This window comes from Diabrotica undecimpunctata, chromosome 1 (genome assembly GCF_040954645.1).
Source record: "Diabrotica undecimpunctata isolate CICGRU chromosome 1, icDiaUnde3, whole genome shotgun sequence".
NCBI classification, from domain to species: Eukaryota; Metazoa; Arthropoda; class Insecta; order Coleoptera; family Chrysomelidae; genus Diabrotica; species Diabrotica undecimpunctata.
This window is the reverse complement of record NC_092803.1, coordinates 171,868,922-171,891,098: the sequence shown is the minus strand read 5'-3', so window position 1 is coordinate 171,891,098 and position 22,177 is coordinate 171,868,922.

Genomic DNA, 22,177 nt, shown 5'->3' with positions numbered 1-22,177 from the left:
TTTCCGCTTTTTGAATCCGATATTATTTTTGGTACTATTTCTTCCTATACATGTCATCATTTTGCTATTAACGTTCTTTCAGGCTCGATAAATTTTCTTTTTATTATTTTTCTCTACTCTATGTCACTAGTTCTATGCTCTACATTATAAGATAGTGTTTTATTTATTTGAATCGACTTACTTGACTTGACTTTTACTTACTTTTATTTAATCGACTTGAGTTTTTTTAAAGCAGCTGTATAAAAAGACGCAAATACAAAGGTAATCTTTGGATTCCTGAGAAAACTGGAATCTGTTAGAATACGAAACATAATACTTAACTAAGTTGTTTTAGGATACGATATTAATTCTTTCGTTAGCTTTACGTACATACAGAAAGAGTAGATGTCTGGCATACTCATAATCTCTCCAACCAAATACCTACAAGTGTGTTTCTAGGATGAATTCTCAGGATTTTTTCTATAATTTTACCAATCTTAGGAATATAACATGTTGTGTTTCTTCCTGGGACAAATCCGCACTATTCTGGGAGGATCTGTGTGAGCAGTATCGATTTTTAGTCTTTCATCGATGAAGACCTTTGCTTGAATAGGAGAATAATACTATTATACGGTAGTTGCTGCAATATATTGCTGAACCTTTTTGTATATAGAAATAAAAGTGAGCTTACATTATCAATTTGGCCAATTTCTAATTTTTTACATTTCATTGCAGATCTAAACATTACTTCAGCACCCACTTTTCCCCTTTAATTGAGTATTTCAGCTAATAGTTCGTTTTTATTTCTACTTTTCTTATTTTAGCGTTTTTATTGATTCAATTACGGATTTCAAGATTTGTAGTTCTATTTCATTATCCCACACAATTTATATTGGATGTGCATATACTGTTGTCTAACTTATAGGTAAAATACGTATGTGTTATAAAATTATCTGGCATTTAAACTGTTATTTTTCAAAGAATCATCTTTCTTAATAAACTAGAAGGAATGAAAAATTGGCTTTTTTAGTCGACATTGGCTTCTTGTATACCCTTTGTGTATTACTGTATATATTATTAATTTAAATATTGGGTACTCTCTCTAATACACTCTTTTTATAGTTTAATTTAAGTTGATCTTTGCTGCTATGAAAACCTGTTTATTGTTTGCACTCACTTTTATCAGTCCTTTCATCTATTCCTTCTTCTTCTTCAGTGCCTCATCCAGTCCGGATGTTGGCGATCATCAAGGCTATTATGGTTTTGTTGACTGCTCTGCGAAACAGCTCCTCGGAGGTCATCCCAAACAATTGTCGGAGGTTTTTCAACCACGAGATACGACGGCGTCCCGGTCTTCACCTGCCAAATACTTTACCCTGCGTAACGAGTTAAAGAATTCGATATTTTTCTTTTTTTCGCATCACGTGGCCGAGGTACTCAAGCTTACGTTGTTTCACTAAATCAAGCACTTCTTTCTCTTTTGTCATGCGCTGTAGGACCTCAACGTTGGTGACATGGTCCACATACGATATATTTAGTATCCTCCTGTAGATCCATTTCTTGAAGGCTTCAATCCGCTTTTCAGTAGCTTGCGTCAGTGTCCAGCCTTCAACTCCATATGGTAACACTGGAAAAATGTAACACTCTATCTATTCCTTAGACATTTTTTTTTTCGTTTGGCTTACACGTATTTTATTTATGTTAATCAGTAAGTACATGTTGAGATTTCAAAAGGCTTAATAAAGACAAATAAACATGTAGGACAGACCAATATATAGGAACAGTATAATAGCTAAAATGATGATCATGACAGTTTATGATGTACCAAAATCGAATTCACTTATCTAAAGCTGCATTAATTCCTCCATTGCTGTTTATTTGGGCTTCCCGTCAGATTACCTCCCAAGTGTCTTTGTTGCAACCAACAGTAACTTGCTATCACCTGAAGAAACTAAATATAAGTAAATAACAAAACGTAGTATTAAATTTAACAACAACTTAACTAACAATATTTAATACATATATCATAAATATATTATCAAATATTATTGTTCTTATAGACTTTGTCGTCTTTAAAACTAAATGTTTAAAATTGTCACAATTTCAATGAATGTTTTACTTATTACTTGTTCTTTCCCTTTCTTCTCCTTCTCTTAGTCTCTTTGGGGAGGCACTTGAGCATGAAAGTTTAAAACGAAGTTCTAGGTTACTAGTGGTAGGAACTAAGTGTTGTTTTTTTATTATCTTGGTAACAGCTCACAAGCGAAATTGGAAAATACACATAATCGATCGACTACTTAAGGGTTTTCATTTGACACATACCTAGACCTTAAATGGCGACTATGTTTAGTTTACTATAAATTAACCTCCATTATTTTATATTGAGTTCCACTCAAACATGCAGTTAATAGACTACATTTTTTTGATTTTTGTTTTCTTGTAGTAGATACAAGAAAACTTTTAATAATTGTTTGCAATATTTTTATCCTTAACTTCTTGTGGATGTATAGATTATATGATATATATTTTTAATTATTTATATTCTACTACTAATTAGTCAATATTGTATTTTTTCATCATCATTTAGCCTTCTGCATCCAAAGTGGAACATATGTATCATACTTCCTTCCAGTTCTGTCGATCTTGAGCTTCCTGTAGCCAATTCCCAGTGATTCTTTTGACGCCGTCTGTCTGTCGAATACGTGATCTGCCTCTACTTATTCTGTATGCTCGTGGTTTCCACACTGTAATTCTTTGGGTCCACCTCCGATCATTTATTCTGGTTACTTGGCCTGCCCTGTTCCACTTCAGCCATGCTATGCGCTGTATGTTATCTGTGACGCATGTCCTTATTTCTTTGTTTCTAACCCTATATCTGAGAGTCAGTCCAAGTAACGACTGTTCCATTTTTCTTTGGACCACTTTGTGATTAGTTCCTGCGGCCTTTGTTAGGGAAAGTGTTTCGGCGCCGTAAGTCTTCTTTTTAAAATAATTTGGTATGTTGCTTTTGAAGATGTCCGTTGTTGTTTTCTTGTAATACAGATAACTTTTTGTGCTTTTATTAGAATGGTCTGTCATATTTTTAATCTTTTTTTGTTAGCTTATATAATTTTTGAGTAATGTTTTCAATTTATTTACTAATTTAATTGTAATATCTGCAAGTTTTTGAATGATTTAAATTTAGCCAGTATTTGTGAAAATGTAATAAATAGAGTAAACTTAGAACAGAAGTCAGTATCCAATTCTTTTGTCTCAATCTGTATGACTTGTTAGAAGTTTCAAATTATTTTTATTTAAAATAAAAGTTCTGTAGATCAGAATAAACATGTACATAATAATATTTGTTTTTTTATTTTGTATTTATTGTACTATTGTTCCTGATTTTATATTTACTTCATAAGTTGTCATTTTTTTAACATAAGTCATTCCTATAGATGTTTCAGTTCTTCATATTTATTATGCTTGTAGTATCATCGACAGCGTGGAACATGATGTACCAAAGTAATCCTACAGAATTTTACTATAGTTTAGAAAGAAATTACTTTGTATTTTTTATTTTTTAAACCCTTAAGTGCTACATCAGACGTCAACGCATGTATCTCGCTATTATGACAGATGACAGTTTTGTACGCCATAATAAAATTGTGTACTTATGTCTAAAAGATAACCATAAAAATGATAAGATATGATTTTACATTTTGACATTTTATTAAAGTATATTGTAACCATATTTCACAAAACTAAAACAACTTTTCATGGGAAGACTCTACGTTATTGTTACTTTCAATATCGTTACATATTATTACAGTATCATGAACTTTCCTTACCTATGAATTCAGTAACATATTACCACTTAATATAATCCATGTTTCTTATTCTTCACAGCTCCCTTCAGAATGTGTAGAATCGAAAAAAACTTATAAAGTAAGAAAATTTTTCTACACTCTGACATGAATTTTTTGTTTATGTTCTACATCCATGTTTATGGCTTTTGCATAAAAGCGCCTGCTGTCGAAGTCTCTTTTTGAATGAGGCCTTGATTCAATAGTATTTTTTTTTGTTGTGCCGCTCACGTTCGCTTGCCAAACGTTTTATATTCTTCCTTATGTAATAATGGCTGGTAACATGATCCAGTTCCATAGTTTCCAGACGCCACGCTGCGTTGTTCTTCTTTCTTAATATTTTTTTTGTTTGTTTCCAGTCTATTCTTGTCCTACGAGCCGCTAGGGAGTAAAGGATTATTCTCGACAGAGCCCTGCATGCCCGAAAAAAGCTAATGAAAGCTATGCCACCGACTAATACCTGGTTGAATCATCCTTAGCTCTAGCTTGGTTCTGCTCATCTCTCAGAGTTAGCGATTACGACCGAGCATAAACGGTCTTCTTGTGATAACAAATAAACTTAAAAAAGTAATGACTTTTTATTTTGTAATAATATAGTGTACTGAACAAAATTTATTTAAAAATTACCTAAAAGGCACTTAGATACAAAAAATCAGAGGTATCAGATATTTTTTTAAGTAATTATTCACTGGACTATTATTAAATAGACAAATCAGAATCGCAGTTCTTTCTGTAGGATTCATTTGGAAAGAAAACACCTGTCGATATCTTATAGTTTTATTAATATTAAACTGACTTTAGCAAATATACAACTTTCTTGTAAAATTCTCGTATATCTTGTAAATATTGTATATAAGTTTTTTTATTTTAGATGTTATCGATTGTTTTCAAAAGCCGCTATAATTCCAAGACACCGTTTTTTATTCAAAAAATTATCAAAATATTTTTATTTTATCTAAATATTTATAGAAATGTAAAGAATGAAAAATCTGAAACTATGTAATCACTTGAACTGGTAGTTTGGATATTTGTGTTCGAGCGAAACGCAATAGATTTTTATAGACTGTAATAATAAATTGATTTCAATTTAAATGCACCGATTTTATGGTTTCTAATTTCTGTTTCACCTTGAATGTACTCTACTAATACTGCAGTTATTCCAAGAGTCCTGGAAAACATGGAATAACCCGAACATAAAATAATTTTATATTTTTTGTCTTTAATCATAGTGATCGTACACTTAAATACAATCCAACAAGTTGATTTTTGTACTAGAACGCGGAGTGATTTAAATTCGCCTAGGATTATCTCTCCCATTGAACTTATCATAATCTCTTCAGTCTGAAGATTTTTAATGGTTGTGTTACAGATAGTAAAAGGTATCTATATCTACGGTATATATCTTTAGCAAATACAAATCTAGTTTGGTGAAATATCAGATATGATCACAACCTTAGTTGCTCATAGGTTCTGGTACCGCAGGTTTCAATCTTTGCATCATAGTTTATAAGATTTTGACACTAAAAGTAACTTTTTCAGTGTGACTATCTTCATATCTGTTTATAGTTATACTTCATCATCATTATCATCACCACACAGCCTGAACATCCTTCCTCAGTTGTTTCCAGTGTTCCTGATCTTATACCATGTAAATTCAGTTTGTTGTCACCCTCTTTCTATCATCCTCTCACCGCATTCAGAGGTCTTTCATATCTCTACATGCCTGAAATCGAGAATGCCACTACATTATACGATTAGTACATCTAGTGTCATTGATTGTCACCACATGTCCAGCCCAGTTCCACTTCATTTATGCTATCCATCCACAGCATCTGTAATCCTTATTCTGGATCTTATAACGATATTTGGAACTCTATCTCTTAGAGCTGCGCCGCTCAGATTTTTTCCACAGATTTTTAGTAAGTGTTTCTTCATCATAATCAATTCTGGGAGCACACATTGTTCAAAATTCCTTTACACTATATCGGTATATTGGTTTTTAATATTGTACTTTAAATTTCACAGGTTTGGTATCTCGCTCTATTATTTTTCGTAGCCCAAATATGTATAAGATAGTATTCCACTTCTCCATCGTTTATGATGGATATAAGCTGCTAAGTACTAAGTTTGTCGTATACTTGATCACTTTAAGGTTAGTTTTTAAACTTATCTTAGTCGACTCAGAGTTTAGTCCACTTAACAACTCTTGAGCTTTTAAATGATTTAATATTTCATCATCGGTGTTGATTCCCATGTTTTCCCATCCAAGTTTCTAAAACATCTATTCCATCAACAGTGTAAAGGGTTTTGATTAGATGGTATCACTTTATAGTTATACTTACAGGTAAAATAAACCTAATCGTCACTCAATGTCAAGATCTTTGTAGAAGTAAGTCATGAAAGTCCACAATTAGAGGATCAATTCTTTTCATTTTTTAAAAGAGTATCATTCAAAATAATTGCATTGCCTTTATAATGAAATTAAATTTTAAGATATAATTTTCCTTTTTAAAAAACCACATCCTAGTATTTTTATTTTTAAAATCCAAATAGTTAATGAATGCAAATACCCACTTAATTATTTTTTAGGTTAGTGACTAAATCGTTTTTCTTTTACCTCGGGAACGGGTTACTAGAAAAATTGGAGAATACGCCTAAATTGATCCACTAATTGAGAACTTGCATATGACACATATCTTGACCATGAGTGATGGTTATATTGATCTTATCTATAGTAAAATAAATTTGTTTGGTTTAGTTTTTCTGTATTTTGCATTTTCTTGTCAATGTCAACAATATTTTGTCTGCTGTATTAATTTTTTTTATTTAATAAAATGGTTTATTTTTAACCGTTTCTGTTACAAATTTTGGTTGTAGTTGTTTAATTTTGATTTTGTTTCCAGTTTTTTTAGATTGCAAAAATCTATTATTTTTATTCATATTCCTGGACTATATTATTTTATTGCGGATATTGAAAACGCACTGTTGCCACGTGTATATAAACAATCTTATTCATCTTGTGAGAATTTTGTTTTGACTGAAATTTTCCATTGAAAATGAGCAGTTTCTATTTTCTCGATCATAAACATAAACAAACTAGTTCTGTGAAAGTTTTGTAGATACATGATAATATCTTTTATTCAATTAATTGTCAACGAAACTATTTGATTATATTTATAATTTGGATTATCTGGTAATTGCTGGTAATTATGGAATCCAGTACATTTTATAACAATGGTTTCTTTTTTGGGATAATTATATTATGATAATAAAATGATTATAATAATTTCCTCTAAATTTGGTTATTTTTCTATATCTACGTGTTTCCCTCATAGTCATCATTTCTTGAAACAAAATTTGAAGCTTTCGGCCACTTTGGCAGCTAATTTATTATCACATATCGAATATTTTATAATAAAATGCAAGTAAATATTCTTATGAGAATATTAATCACCAAAATTTTATTTGGTAACATTATGTTAAAATAACTATTGAAGCTTTTGAAAACAGTCCGTATGAAAACTTCATGTTCAGATTGCCTAACAAAACACAAATAGTTGTAATGTAAAGGTTGGTAAAAAATGTATGATAGTGCCTTTTATCAGTGCCTCTAATATAAATAGTGTAAAACAATCAATGAAGTTTTCAGTGCCTATACTTGGGAAGTATTAAATGGAGTTAAAGATTGTATATTTTGTAAAATGTTTTGCAATGTATTTTAATGAAACAAAAGAGCTTTTGTAATAAAAAAGAAATAAAATTCAGCTTTGTCATTTATAAGAAAAATAAATTGTTTCTTTTAATTTATTTTTTTTCTACCTTTCCAATTTAGTATTATATTTCATATACAAGTTCGGAACTCGAATAAGTATACACATGAGATTTAACATAGGATTGAATGCAATATTTTCAAATAGGACAGATGGAGGGAGGATATATTTTACACCAGCAACAGCAATGCGGTAGGTCTAAGAGCGGATACAGCTTTAAAAAAATTCCTCTGTTCAATTAATAACATTCGCGAGTAAAGACGCTAGGATAGTTTAAAAACTAGTCTAGTCTAAAAACTATAGTAGAAGCCACAGATAGAATACAGTGTTAGCCTTACGGCGCGCAGCGATGCCGCTCATGTCGGCACAATTTTTTCGGGAAATCAAATTTTCGGTTGTGGTATGACGCGTTATCCAAAACCACAACGTTTTCTTTGTCTTTCGGCAAGTTTGGAATTAACGTCTTCTCAAACCATTCTTCATATAGATCCCCGTCAATTTCGTCGTGGTAATCAGCGGTTCCCTTCTTGGCCAAGTACTGCTCCCATAAGTCAAACATGATTTAGGACCGGTTTAAGTTCAAGAGCATTGTCTAAAAGAGCAACACAATTTTTATAAGAAACGGAAAAAGACAGTTAAGATTTGATTTCACGTACAGTGCGTCTGTGTATCCGCCTTATACGTATTTCGCCCTAATAGGGCTCTTCAGAAACGGCTATTCACAGTCGCTCTAAACGTGAAAATAAATCTTTTCTGTCTTAGGAAGCAACTCTAACATGGCTTCGTATAGACGCAAATAGCGACATCTGATATTAGAATCCGTAAACTAATTTTCGAAACCAAATTCAGATTTATGCTTTAATCTGTGCCTTCTAAGAATTGCAAGGCAAAACAAACGTTGATAAAGATGTTATTAGAGACATGGGAAATCTAAAAATTGCATTCCACAACATATCTCCTCAACTAAGCAAAAATCCTTAACGAATTGGTTTCTAGTACTCGTACAGAGTATATTGGAATAAAAGGAAAAAGACAGTTAAGATTTGATTTCACGTACAGTGCATCTGTGTATCCGCCTTATACGTATTTCGCCCTAATAGGTCTCTTCAGAGACGGATATTTACAGTCGCTCTAAACATTTGGTTTCGAAAATTAGTTTACGGATTTTACAATTTTTATAGTTTCGTGACTAAGCTAAGGAAGGCAGTGAAAATGACAGTATAAAGATCAGGATGATATGGTCCTGAGACAAAATTGTTATTGGAATAAAAGACAAACAAACACAAGAAAGTCTTCTACGCCAAACTTATATTACAAAAAGGCTATTACAACATTAAGGGAAAACAGTAAAATTCAACCACAAGTACAAGATATTTATATTTCACAAAAAGTATGCAGTTATTGTGGATCAACTATTGTAAGTCGAGGAAGTGTCCTACATATGGTAAAACTTGTAAAAAATTTAGACCAAAGCAGCAAAGCAAATTATGTCCTTACTCTTGATCAGAACATCAAGGGCAAGAATTGTAATTGGTATTTTTACATGGTATGGTACAAAGTTTTCTAATAGCTTATGATCCTTTTTCAAACTAGAGAGCGCTTAATTCTATAAAAGATAAATCTGTTTTTTCTGTCATTCAAGTTTTAAAGTCAATGTTTACTATACGTTGCTCACTGTCGTAAATATGTTGTAATAATATTTCTTTTAATAGCTTTCATTTTAAAAATTTTGCCAGAGAATGGAATTTTAAAATTAAGTTTAGAAGTCCCAATTATCCACTGTCAAATGGGCTGGATGAGGAAGGTGTAGAAGAGTAAAAGGCAGTACAAATATTATCACAGCACGAAGAATTAAGTTTTTATGCTTAAGAGATAACCGTAAGAATATTTTCTGTCACAATAGAGTTGATATTAAATCTCTAAATAAATTTGATTCACAACCAACTGTAATACGTACAGATGGCAATTATGTAGATTGACATAAAATGTAATGTAACTGGACAATCAGATATTTGTAGAACCAAATCAAGTAGAGTTGTTAAACCAACATTTATTCATTCTGGCTTTACAATCCTGCGTGTGTCATAGCCTTCTCAAGAATTTTTCTCCAGTGGTCCCTATCTATCGCCTTCCTCCGTCAAGTACGTAGTCCCATATTTTTCATGTCTTCCTCGATGTTATCAAGGAACCTTGTTCTGGCTCTTCGTCTTCTTCTCTGACCAATGGGTCTAACTGTTAGACTGTCACCTCGAGGGAACAAATAAGGGTCTATACACCTTCTGTTGTCTCCGGGTGCTCTGTAGAGGGCTTCGAATATACAGTCAAGAGCTTCTCTACTTAAGTCCATTTGGACTTGTAAATATTTCGGTGTCTTGCCTTGAAAAAGGCAAGATATTTCTTACATGACAATTTCTTTGTCGAAATAAAACACCAAGTTAAGTTGAAACAATTCTCAGCCACAGAGTATGGAAAATAAATGCAGGAAGCAGAGCCCCGAGAGCACTAAGCTCTCGGAGAGCCCGTGAGGGACTGACTTGCTGACCTGAAAATCGCCAATATTTATATGCGCTGTTCGAGCGATAAATAGGGATTTCCAGGTCAAGAGCCAATGGGAAAATTCGAGGCGGGGCGATGCGCATCGAAATGCGTACTAGTCCACAGACTATCGCATTCGATGATAAGACCACCCTTAAAACTAAATTTGTAAAAGTGGGAAGGTGCATAACTGTGTAATCATTGCCATTGCCCTATTGTTGAAGTGCCGAAAGGTCATGTTAAGGACAGTAACCACTTGACACAGCTGTTACCAAGACACCAGTGATGACATTTAATAGAAAGATGTAGTTTCTTTTACAAGTGCTAGTTTTAATAAACCATCAAGTCAGGATACCTAGCTTTATTTAACTCGAGATATATTTTACAATAATAGGATTTTCTTAACTATTTCCACAAATACAATATTTATTATAAAACACTAATATCTACAATTCTAAATAAGTACCTACTTATTCGAAATAATCTCTCCAAAATTAAAGAAGTTGCGTTAAAAAATATCTGAATAATTAAAAAAAAAGTAATACGATACCAGTTTAGTGAAAGATAGTAATAAAAATATAATAGACGCATAATTTTATCTCATAGATCAAAAAATGCACAAAGAAAAGATAACGTCTGATTTGAATAACACATAAATTTTCACAAAATGAGATAAGATTATATGTATATTTTACAATAAAACTGTAACACCTAGAAAAAAGATGAAAAAAAATTACAATTATTCAGCAAAAGAAACTATAAATAATACCTTACGAAGCTAATATATTATGCAAAATGTATGACACTAGGCCAGAAGACCCCAGAGTGGTGCCGGATTAACTGTGTTCCAGCTAAAACCTTACCACAATAAAAAACGATAATCCATATATTAACCGTCACGTAAATTGAAGTTAAACTTACAACTAACCACACCTATCACCATAAGTCAGAAAAAAAAGTTAGTTTAAGAACTGACTACTACCAAAGGAAAGCAAAAAAAAAAAAGAAAATATTTTCCATGAAGCCCTTACTTAGTTTTGGTACTCACGTACAGTTCCAGGCTCTCGAGAAAAAAGATACAAGATTTCAGATTCCTGGTTCAATTTCTTCCACTGTCTTCCTTTTTCTTCTTCTTCATCGCCCCAGAGATTAGATAGTGCCCTTCTCCCCATTCCCTCTCTCCTCTCATCATTATGTTTACTAAGTTTTTTTGATCTAGCCTGAAACCCATTCGCCTCTTGAAGTCTCCCCTCTCATTTGCCCACCTCTAGCAGTTAAAAAGGTGGGCGGAAGCGTCCGGCATCCCACAAACAGCACAGTCTGACGAGACAAATTTGAAGGTAAAGGTACCAAAATTACCATGTCCGCACAGAATCTGCGTCAGGAAGTAGTCCAGTTTCATGATCTTACATTCCCACCACGGCCTCGGGAATAAGCCCCTTCTTCCACTTTGCCTTTTCGCTATCACTCGCTTATTCCCTCTACCACTCCCCTATCGTTGTTCTTTCTTTCTTTCTTTCTTTCTCTCTCTCTCTCTCTCTCTCTCTCTCTTTCTCTCTCTCTCTCTCTTCTTCATCCATATTTTAACAAAACGATTGGTATCCAATGACACATAGAGTCTTGGTTGAGGCCGTCCTCTAGTCGCTAGATACCCTGAGAAGCATTGCCTTTGCGAATTCTCCAACAGCTTGGCGTACTTCAGAGTGTTCCGCACGCTACACCACACGGGGCAGCGCAGGTCACCACCGACTGGAAAACTCCATTTAGAACCCTTCTCTGGTGATTCTAATGTTCATTATTAGCCGTACCAACGCCTCCAGACTTCGGTTCGCCTTGTTTACTGTTTTTTGGACGTGTACTCCGAACCTCAGTTCTTTCGACAACCAGACACCGAGGTACTTTACCGATTTAACCGGTGCAACCTCCACCCCAAGCGAAAAGATCATTTAATCCAGAAACTAATTTGTGCTTGGTCACTACCCGAAAGCGTTTAACAATGTAAAGAGACATAAAATGTAGCGCATACTAAAGGAACTGGGCACCAGAAAATAAATACACCCTGCGCATTGTCTTGTCTTCGATTGATGCCAATGAGGAATAAGAGCCGGTGGTCGAAAAATCAGAAATCTAGGCTATACTGATGATAATCTAATACTAGCATCATCAACAAATGAACTTGAACACATTATGAACAGACTAGATACTATATATAAGTGGTAAGTCATTTCAATTACTTGGAATCTAATCAAAAAGCCTGTCACAACGTATAATGACCTATGAAATATGGGCCTGCCTTGGAATTATGCGTATACCCTGTACAGTACACCGCACAAATATCTCAATATTAATAGAACTCGGCATCAATACTAGGCTTACCACAATCACCAACCAAAATATATTGAGATATTTTGAACACATAGCCAGATGAAGGGAAGGTATGGAGAGATTGGTGGTTGAAGGAAAAGTAGATGGTAAAAAACTCGAGGTAGATCGCCACTTCGATGGTCATATCGAATGAAAAGCATCACCGGGTGCTCTCTCTCTCTCTTTCTGAGAAATACACACCACGCGCAAATTACGGTACACGTATATCAGCAGTATTGCAGTCCAATAACCCAGCCGATCAGCAGTTTCAACATAAATCACAGACAGTTCACATCAATTCATTTTATATAAATATTGTAAACTTCTCTTTTGAAGTCTTAATAAAAGTGCTGTTCCTCTGTTAGTTGTATCTTTAACAGGGCCTTTTTGAAAAGTATCTTCGGGAGTGACAACCCTTAGAAGAAGAATAGATAATAACCATACGTCGAATTCCATAACGTTACCACATCCTTACGGAGTATAAAGGACAGGCGAGGAGAAAGTTTTTCCTCTTTTAAGGTTTGTCATTAACTAAGTTTATTTAATGTTTTGACAGTTCATATTAAACACCTTCCACTTATTTCTTTTGTTTTTTAAATGTTAATTCCATTTATTTTTTTCTAATATATAAAATTTTTTCCTTCGTTGGTGGTATATCCCGTATTTCTACATTTGTTTCTATATTGATCCAATTGCTAAAATGATTTATAAGCTATTAGATGGCCGTCTAGATTTTTTCCACATTGTATATTGTATTAAATGCTGCCTGTAGCTCAATTTACCAAACTTTCCCCTTTCATTTCTTTTGTAGTAAAGTTTAAGGTTCACAGAAACAGTTTCACACAGCTTTTCTAAAATCGGATTTTTGTGTGTTGTATAACTAAGAACTCCTTAAAAAATAGCAAAAGTAGTAGTTCTTCAAAATATTATCGTAATATGGGCTGTGTTTCATACGACGAAATTACTTATTTGCAAATTTCCAATAAAATCTACCTGGAATTTAAAAGAATCACTACCTAGTCTCTTAAAAAGTTAACAAACAGTTAATAAAATAGAAAAAAAGTAAAAAACCATAGGTACGGCCATGATTTATATTTATCATATTAAAGATTCGTAAATGTTCGTTGTAATTCGTTTTATAAGATAATCGACACAATTGAGAGAAAGCAGATGTAACTTGGGTTTGGGTATAGTGTAAATATCATTAACTTCTAAAATATTTCCGGAAATAGCGCTGAATCATGCACTGCATAATATCGGCGTATTTGAAAAAATAAACTTTTACAACAACATTTAGAAATTATTTCTTCTCCTGCATTTTGCTGTGGCGTATGGTCCGATAGATTATTAGAGAATTTCGTACTACATGGAAAATGTTTATTGACTAATGGGAAACGTCCTATCGATATATAGCGCAGTTGGCAGTACTACAGGTGTAAATAAGGTAAGACCATATATACAAATTGGGCCAAAAGTCTGGAAAAACTTAATTATCTCTTAAATGAATAGTGCGAATTGTACAAAAACCGGGATAGGCCTATTCTACAATATGGAGATTTCAAATTTTATCCTTGCAGTATTGCGATATTTACCATTTTTCTGATATCATTAGTCACCTTGGAATTTTAAATACAAAACTCTGTACATTGTATTACTATTGAAATCCTCTATTGAAAGACGCTGCTTTAACTTATTAGATGTTAGGTCTTTTAGAGGAGCAAACATACATAGTGATCACTATTTAGTTAAAGCACGATTTAAAGAGAGAATATCCAATTTAAAAAAAGAGATCGGGAATAGGAGAGAAAAAATCGACATTGCAAATAAACTAAAAGATCTTGACATTGCAAATGTATACAGACAGCAAATAGAAGATCAAATAAGGACAGAAAACTTAGAAGAAGAAGAAGATATTAACCAACTATGGGAAAATGAACGAGATATTGTGTTACACAAATCGGTTGAAATATTCGGCAAAACCAAGTCAGAAAAAAGAAATTATTGTTTTGATCATGAGTGCGAAATGGCCACAAATAGAAAGTACGTAGCATATTAAAAAACCATCGACGCAGGTTGTACATGGAGAAAAAAGGAAGAGTATACCTAGACGTCTTAGAAGAGAGGAGAAACGTATTCATCGACGTAAGAAGAGGGAATACGAACAGAACACTCTCAATGAGATACAAAGTTTATTCGATAAAAATGAAACGAGGAAATACTACAAACATCTAAATATAAACGATATTGAAGGAGGTTACAACACAGACAATCAACAAAATCTACAGGGTCAAATACACAGCGAAGACCCAATAAGAGAAGAAGCCCAAGAAGAGAAGAAGAAGAAAACAATAAAGCCCCAGGAATCGATGAAATCTGTTCGGAAATGTATAAAAAAGGTGGTGATCAACTCTTTACAGCAATCCATAAACTAATAGTATTTATAGTGCAGAATGAAATGGTACCAGAAGAGTGGCTAAAGGGAATAATATGTCCGTTGCATAAAAAGGATGATCAACTGGAGTGTAAGAACTATAGATGCATTACTCTGTTAACATCTGCGTATAAAATCTTCGGCAATGTATTATTTGAAAGACTTACAACATTTTACAAAGGATATTGTTGATCAATATCAATGCGGATTTACTGCTGGAATGTCAACTACCCATCAAATTCAAGCACATAGGCAGATTCTAGAAAAGTCAGTAGAATATAAAATAGATACACACCATCTCTTCATCGACTTCAAAGCAGCCTATGCCAGTGTGAAAAGAACTGCATTATATAATGCAATGATAGACTATGGGATCCCACCTAAGTTAGTTAAGTTGACCCAACTAACAATGCAAAATGTAAGCTCATGCGAATTATGAATGTTCTTGGGAAAAACACTTTTTTAAAAACTGAACTTCACAATTAAAACTTTTATTTCGACTTACAAAGATTTTAGTAACAACAATAATAATTTAAATCAGACTATAATTTTAAATCAGACTTTTAATTAATCAGACTTTTAATTAATCAGACTTTTAATTAATCAGACTGAAAAATATTGATTTTAACATGGTGTTTTTATAATTTATTAATTGCTGATCTTGCTGTTCAATACGTCGCAATTTAGTCCAGAATGTTCAAGCGGTAGCCCCGTGTTGGAATCCACGTGGTGGAACTTACTGGATGGTAGCGGTCATTGTACTGTAACTACTCCATCCCCTGAAGAAGTTTTGTGAGGGACGAACAGAACTGTTGAGTTGGCCTCTTCTGGAGTTTCGTCGCTAGGTTTTTTTGTTATTTGTTTTATACCTGTAACATATATAGAGGCAGATTATTGTAATAAAGATATATAAAAGAGTCATCCAAAAATGGTTATGGCTATGGTTCCATAATTTCGGATTAATTGTCTCTAGATGTTCATCTTCCTTAGAGAATTGATGATTCAAATCCTTAATGATTTGAATTTAATCGCTGTTTGAATATCTATGGTCCTTATTTTGGGAAGCATTAGCGGTTGCTCTGGGATGGTTGTCCTTGAATTTATGTAACTCTGGATTGGGGTTTTGAATTTGTATCTGGGCGGAAGATTGATGAGATAAGTTTGGACGGATAAGTTAAGATTAATAAGATAGGACAAGAAAATGAAGGATAAATATAATACACGAAAAAGGTAATGGCTAAGTCCATTTTGAACTGCTGTGGTCTTTGCGTCGTACTGGTTTCAATTCTGTCAAATTCTTCTTTTATTGGTAGTAGTTTGAAAAAGTATATGAAATCGTGTGTACTAGTATGAATCTTTGCTTGTCCCAGGTTGAGGGGAATTAATCCTGGGTTGTCCTTCAGGACCTTGATCTTCTCTTCTTCTCTCATCGTCAGGGTGATCCTGTGCGGACGGTTTAGAATTAGTTTTTGATTTAGGTTGATGTTTTATGTTTTTCTTGTGAACTGTAGTTTTTGATGTTTTTACAGTCACTTCGTTATTTCTTTTTATATGTTTTGCGGAATATCGCGGAAGTAATTTATTTCTGGTAACTGTTTTTCGTGTATAGATTTTTGTGCTTGGTTTATACGTAATAGGGTCTTGTCTCGATTTATTTCTATTTTCAATGACTTTATTTTTATTCTCTTGTATTTGTTGGTTTACTTCCTTATATAATTCCTTTGTTATCTCTCTATGATTTTGGATATAATTGTTCAGTATTACTTTCTGTATTTCAACGTCAAAGGGATCTTTTGCGTCGATATGTCCGTTTAATATGTCGATGGGTCTTAACTTCGTTGCTGAATGTATGGAATTATTGTACCCAATTATAGCGTATAGCATTTGTTCTTTTATCGAGAGCTTTGCTTTGGTGTTCCTTAGGATTCGAAGATGTTCGATTAACGTAGAATGAAATCTCTCAATCATCCCGTTGGATTGCGGATTCTCTGGTGTTGTATAGTGGATTGAGATTTTATGAGAGTCTACAATTTCTTGTATAACTCCATTTTTAAATTCCGTACCATTATCGGCTACTATCATTGTTGGGAGTCCATGATGTGTTATAAAAATCAATAGGGCGTTGAGTACATTGATTGCATTTCCTCCATTTATTGGGTAGGCTTGTCCATACTTCGAAAATGCGTCTATTATGGTTAGAAACTTCTGTCCATCAGCCTGGAATAAATCAATGTGAACTATTTCCAGTGGTTTAGTGGGAGTTGGTGTAACCATAAATTTTGGTTTGGGAGGAAGTCTGTCGTATTTATTTTCTTGACATATATCGCAAAAGTTTATGATATCTTCTATGTCCTTCTTCATATTAGGCCAGTAATATCGTTTCCTTATTTGACTTTCTGTTTCAGCTATTCCTCTATGGTTCGTTTTTCCTTCGTGATAGTTTTTTATAATCTCTTTTTGTTGTTCTTCTAGGTTAACATCTTCCAATAAAAGATTGCACTTTACTAAGTCATATGCGTTGTGTTTAAAAGTTGTCCTGATAATTTCGCAAATTTCTGCAAAAATTTCTTCTTCTGCTTCAAATAAAATTGCATACTTCTTTTTCGGGTTGAGATGTTCCTTAAAAATTTTTATGGTATCAGCTTTTAACTGATCTTTCGACAGCTGGATATGATAACGTCTTTTATTCGGAAAGGTTTGTATAATTGCTGGGGGTCGTGGATTGTAGTTGACGATTTTGACTATAATTTGGTTATTGTAGAAGTTAAGTGGTTTTTCCGAAATAGGTATACCAAGAATTGGGTTTTCTACTGCTGTATGTATTGTTTCATTTCCGTCTTCGTCCATGTTTTGATCTTCGTTTTCAACAATATCTTCTGGGATGTTTGCTGGAATTAATTCTGTTGCTTTTTCTTCTACAATCTCGTCGATTATTCGATCTGCATCTGGATTATTAGTCGTTGACCATCCATCGTCTTCCATGTCTACTAAATCATCGAAGACTTCCTTAATTTGTGAATCGATGTCCTTAGTTTCCTTTGTGTGTATTTCGATTCGAGAGAGTGCGTCCGCATTTGTATTAGCTTTGCCTTTTTTGTAAATTACTTCGTAGTCAAATTCTTCTAATTTTAATCTCCAACGTACTAGTTTGGAGTTGGGTTCCTTTAGGGAGAATAGATATTGCAAAGGACGGTGGTCTGAAAGTATTTTAAATTTTCTTCCAAATAGGTAAGGTCGAAAATACTTAGTTGCCCACACCATTGCTAACATTTCCTTTTCTATTGTGGAGTACTTGGTTTCGGTTTCATTTAGTGTCCTGGAAGCAAAGGCAATTGGTTTATCACTGCCAACTGGTCCTTGAGAAAGTACTGCTGATCTGCTGCTGTACTGCTGCTAAAGTATCCTACTGACTGCGCCAATTATGAAGCAAAAATTTGTTTTGTATATTAGCTGCATTAAGTCTGTCATAATAATGGTTTAGAAGTATTGTAGAAACTTTAATAAATTCATGTAATTCATTTGGATTTCCGTCAAAATTTGGAAGAATGCATAAATTTTTAACGTCAAATTGTGGAACTGCCATATTTCAAAAATTTTCAATATAATATATAGTCAATGGTTAAATAGGTATAGTAATTTTCAATAATCAATATATAAATATATCAATCTTAATCTACTTATTTTCTATCTATTAATCTCTATGTTTATTAATATATAGTATTTATTAAGCTATTCAATTTGTCTAAATCTGACTCTAAAGTCAATCTAAGGACTTAGAGGAGATATTTTTAAATTACTTTAATCTTTGTGTTAATCTATTCAAATCTTTGTTTTATTTATCTTCTAATTTAGCTCTGATTCAATCTAAGGACTCAGAGGAGTCTGATTTATTAAGAATTCTTTCAAAATCTAATCTTCTTAATTCTAAGTAATAATAAAATCGCTTACAGGATAAAGACGATGCCGATGTGCATTCCTTTGCTCCTGAAGGTTTCTTCTAACTTCTAGTTCCCTCGGGTGAACTCTGCAGACGGTTTCCCTGGGGCTGGTTCTTGGAACAGTGGACAAACACTTAAAAGTGACGAGGATCTGTAAAGACTCTTCCACTATCCTACTGACTGCGCCAATTATGAATGTTCTTGGGAAAAACACTTTTTTAAAAACTGAACTTCACAATTAAAACTTTTATTTCGACTTACAAAGATTTTAGTAACAACAATAATAATTTAAATCAGACTATAATTTTAAATCAGACTTTTAATTAATCAGACTTTTAATTAATCAGACTTTTAATTAATCAGACTGAAAAATATTGATTTTAACATGGTGTTTTTATAATTTATTAATTGCTGATCTTGCTGTTCAATACGTCGCAATTTAGTCCAGAATGTTCAAGCGGTAGCCCCGTGTTGGAATCCACGTGGTGGAACTTACTGGATGGTAGCGGTCATTGTACTGTAACTTGCGTGAGACTTGAAGGAAAAAACTCTTCAAAAGTTCTTTGACATTAATAATGTTCTAAGACAGGGGGGCGCGTTGGCGTGTCTCCTCTTTAATATTGCCTTGGAAAAGGCAATCAGACAGTTAAATATTAGAATCAATGGCACTATTTTAAATAGATCGACGCAAATTCTCGCATTAGTTGACGATATAGTTATAGTGGGCAGAAGTGGGCTTTCAAAACCAGAGCGCACATAAAGTAGAGGATGACCACGAAGGAGATGGATTGATGATGTGGAAGAAGACCTACGGATTCTAATGGTCAGAATATGGAGTGAAGTTGCCAGGAATCGACAGGAGTGGCGACTTCTTTGTGAGCAGGCCAAAATCCACTACGGATTGTTGAGCCACTTGTGATGATGATTGAAATCCCCTCTTCAATACGAGTTTATCCATATGTAACACTTGGTATTTTATCTAGTTATGAAGGTATTAAATAAATAAAACTTCTCAGTGTCAAAAAGTTTTGAAGTAATTCAGTAAATATAGAATGCTGTGATTTTGACATTAATTCATAAAACTAGCAATATTTATGAAACGACGTTTATTGAAAAGTTTTGTAAAATAAATTGTATTAAAAACTAAAGCGGACAGTTGTTTAATGTGTTTTTAAAACCTCAATATATATATATATATATATATATATATATATATATATATATATATATATATTATATATATATATATATATATATATATATATATATATATATATATATAATATATATTATATATATAGTTTTCAACGAAAACGAGTGAATTACTGTCTTAATGATGATGGGCTACGGCAACAGAAACAGATCTTATAGTAAAGTGGCCAACTTGTTCAACAATACTTTCACAAACCATTCCCCTAGCCATAAAGCGACGGTACAAAAATATGTAAAGCGCTTTGAGGAAATTGGTTCGAGTAAAAAGATGGCATTCGAACAGATAGACCAATAACTTATAAATTACAATAATACTTTGAAGTTAATGCAGTTTCGTTGAAGATTCACATACTTCCTCAAGCAGAGCTGCACAAATACATGAGTAGGTCATTTTTCATTATTGTTTGCATTACATAACAATTCATTTAAACCCCATAAAATAGACTTGTTGCCAGAATTAACCGTAATATACGGCCGTAGATTACAGTTTAGTGATAGGTATGTTTTTTCCGACAAAGTAATAATAAGCCAAAATTTAGGATATTAGAGTGAGGTAAAATCACACTAGACACGTGAAAACCATACTCAAGACCACAAAAACTAAATGTATGGTCGAGTATGGTGAGTACTCAGTGAATTTTACCGTTTTTAATAGAAGGAATTTTAAAAACCGATAATTATAAAATGCTACTTGGAAATAAAATTGTACCTGCCCTGAAAAACAAGTTTTGAGCCAATTTTAATGAGATATGGTTTGAGCAACGAAGCTCCAGCTTATTTTTATGTAAATGTTCAGCGTTATTTGGATCAGACATTTCCCGGACGATGAATTGGTAGAATAGGTAGTATTGAAGGGCCTTCTCGTTCACCCAATTTAAATCCGAAAGATTATTTTTATTGGGGATAATTGAAAAGTACAATTTATATAACTAAACGAGCGAGTCTTGCACAGCTAAGGCTAAGAATTATCGATAAATCCATATTAATTTCTAGAGAAACATGAAGACATTTAATAGACGCCAATAAAGAGGGGAATAAACATACCAGAAGAAAAATGTGCAAGAACTGCTACAAACAAAATTCTGAAACACACGGGCGAAAATATGCCTTGAATAAAACCAAAAAAATCGACACATATTGACAATTGTTAAAATCAGCCACATTTTTGTATAGATTGTTTAGGTGAGGTTCACGCATAATTTTTTATGTACATTGTATGTAGAGCTTCTAAATACATTTTACTAAAAATTAGTTTTTTTTATTTTTATCACTTCCTATCAAATAACTGGAGCCACGAGGTACTATTTTCAAATAATTTAATGGGCTATTCTTACAGTTTATATTCTAGGACACGTGGATCTTTTCTTATTTTATGGTGCCTATCCGTTACGGTCCGAAGTAGGTTGTATGGTTGTTCATTGCGCATTATATGGCCCAGGTATTCTAGTTTGCGACGTTTTATGGTTATGACTAGTTCGCGCTCTTTACCCATTCTATGTAGTACTTCTGCGTCTATAGCACCACATCTCAAATGCTTTGAGTCTCTTCAGTGATGCTTCAGTTAAGGTCCATGACTCCACGCCATATAAAAGAACGGAGAATACATAGCATTTAAGTAAAGGAACTTTTATTTCCAATTTTATATCGTGGCTGTTAAAGATTTTTTTCATTTTGACGAAAGCTGATCTTGCCTTCTCGATACTTATCTTAATTTCCGTCGATTGGTCCCACTGTTCATTTAAGTTTGCACCCAGATAACAAAAGTTGGTGATTTGTGTTATAAGTTGTTGGTTAACTAGTAATTGACCAGGTGGTATCCTATTTTTGCTTATAACCATGTTTTTTTATGTTAAAATCAAGCCCAAACCTGCTACTTACTTCTGCCACCCTGGAGACAAGTGTCTGCAGACCTTTAAGACTGTCTGCAAAAATGACAGTATCATCAGCGTATCTTATGTTGTTCAATAGTTCTATTTATAGTTCCGTTTATAAGTATTCCCTCGTCTATGTCCGTTAGCGCTAGGTTCATAATGTGCTCTGAATATGTATTGAACAATAATGGGGAGAATAAGTATACATCCCTATCGCACACCTCTTTTTATCTTT